The sequence below is a fragment of the Anneissia japonica genome, unplaced genomic scaffold, assembly GCF_011630105.1.
Source record: "Anneissia japonica isolate Jap-2015-1 unplaced genomic scaffold, ASM1163010v1 scaffold287638_len24393_cov148, whole genome shotgun sequence".
Classification (NCBI taxonomy): Eukaryota; Metazoa; Echinodermata; class Crinoidea; order Comatulida; family Comatulidae; genus Anneissia; species Anneissia japonica.
The window spans coordinates 22,156-24,571 of NW_022740000.1; the positions used below are offsets into that span (position 1 = coordinate 22,156).

The 2,416-nt window shown below is 36.6% G+C and overlaps 1 non-coding gene across 1 annotated transcript; it reads right to left on the reverse strand.

The window, feature by feature from the left end:
- Window positions 1-411: 411 nt before the first annotated feature.
- On the reverse strand, window positions 412-484 carry Trnas-aga. Its single transcript has one exon. It is a non-coding gene; the product is annotated as a tRNA-Ser (tRNA).
- Between the last annotated feature and the right edge of the window lie 1,932 nt (window positions 485-2,416).

Consider the following 2,416-nt stretch of genomic DNA (forward strand, 5'->3'; position numbering starts at 1 on the left):
GGCATGACTGTCGGTTATATTAATATTTGAATTTTCATTAAAAAGTATGCTGACTCCTCTACTGTTTGTGGATCCAGACGAGTGGAGACTTTCCTTTCCAATCAAAAGGGTCATGATAATCAGTAATTTTTTTTTTACAGAAATGCGTTTCTTGCAAGAAACTTACCGACGCGTTTTGGGCCCTAAGCCATTTGTACTTGGCTAATCTTTTTTCCTGTCCCGAAGATTAAAAAAAAAAAATTGGAACATCGACCTTATATTGTTTGAGTTTTCTTAAAAAATAAAGCCTTTGATTACATTTTTGGAAATAGATTTAATATTTGAGAATAGGCGTAATGTTTTGCCCTACCTGACTTCTTATCGTACCGAATACTCAGTACGTCCCCAAATACTAGCGAAGAAATTCGCAACTGATTCGGGTGGGAATTGAACCCACAACCTCCAGGTATCTAGCCTGATGTCTTAACCACTAGACCACCGAGCTTGCACTTGGTGACTAGTGATGAATCCGATCCCCTGGTAGCAGCGGGTACTGCAAGTGCTATAAAGATATGAATTTGCGTCAGGAAATATCATATGATATTTCCTGACGCTAGTATTTGGAGATACCGAGTATTCGGTACGATAACACGTCAGGTAGTGCAAAACATCACTCCTATGATATTTCCTGACGCAAATTCATATCTATATAATATGGGAGCAAATATCACAGTACCGAGATATTTAAATTCTTCAACTTGGTCAACAGGCAGCCCATTTATAATAAATTTATCATGACCAACAGTTTTCCTCCTAGTATAAATATTATTTCTTTTGTTTTACTTAAGTTTAGTTTTAAATAGTTCTCAGAACACCTTTCCACAAATTGTTCTACTTCTTCCACATACACCATGTGTCAGTTCCACTAAGATCCGCGTGCAGGCTTACTACTACTGCTGCTGCTATTACCACTACCACTACCATTACTACTTCTACTACCACCACTACCACCACCACCACTACTACTACTACCACTAGGGACTTGGCCTACTATTATTATTAGTTCGTGAGTAGCTTTATACGTCTTGTGCATGCACGTCAAGTTAAATAAACATTCCATTTCGTACATGTTGGTACAGTAAATGTACGCTGACATTCCCTGAGGCCTATGCCTACATTATTTTTTAGATAATAGGCTAATTCTTATTTATTATAAATTTATTTAATGTTCTTTTAAGATAAAAAGGGGGGTTCAAGTCTGCGGATGTTTCACCATATATTATTCGCCATCATAGTATTGCGGTCTACTACAGTTTGTTGAGTTTAGAAATGCACAGGTACAGAGGCCTGTACTACATGAAAACCGATGACAATAATTAAATAATGGTGACGATAGGCCTAATGATGATGATGACTACGAATAAACAGGCCTATAATAAACAAGTTATTATCACCCCATCTTAAAAAGATATTAGAGACTGGAGCGTTGCTTATCTCGCATCGCAGGTATCAAAACCGCTCTGAAAATTAATATTCATGATTTTATTGCCGAATCCTATAGCGCCACCAATCGACACTGCCTCAAACGTCCAGGAAAAAAAAATTTCGCGTACCGCTAGATCATTTTGGGTGTGCATTTTTTTAGCTGCATAAAAATACATTTTCATTTCAGTCACAAAATAATTAATAGGTCTATTCGAAGGATAAAATAAATGTCTTTTGAATTGAAATTGAATAAGGATGCTGGCCTTTACTTTTTTTTACCAAACATGTACGATATTTTATTTTCAGTATACTGTTCCTATTCTGGTTTCACAATCCTTATCTTGTAGATCTTTATATAGAGTAGCAGTATTATCTTACGTATGAATGTCTATAAGACACATGGATACGTATATAGGCCTGGCCTACTCATACGGCCCTTAATTCCACTGTAAATGTGTAAAAGACTTTATTACTCTCCAGGCTTGACTACTGTAATTCACTACTCTATGGTATCAGTAAATATAATTTAAGTCGTATTCAGAAACTTCAAAGTAAGTGTGCTCGCCTTGTATGTTGCAGACCCAAATATTGTCACATCACTCCTCTTCTTAATCATCTCCACTGGCTTCCAGTGTCACAGAGAATCCTGTTCCGCATATTAGTTCTGACATTTAATACACTGCAGTCCTCCCAATCCTAGTTATATCTCCTGCCTGTTGATTTTCTTAACCTCTACCTATTCTCTCCGTTCTGTTTCCGGTTCCTGTTTATCTGTTCCCAAATCCAACAAACTTGCTGGTGATAAATCTTTCTCTTCCTATCTGCTCCAAAACTGTGGATTAATCTTCCTATTTCCATCCGAAATGCTTGTAGTACTGAAGTCTTCAAAAAACTCTTAAAAGCTTATTTATTTCCTAAATAATCCTCTTCCTACAATAAACCTTTTCTAAGC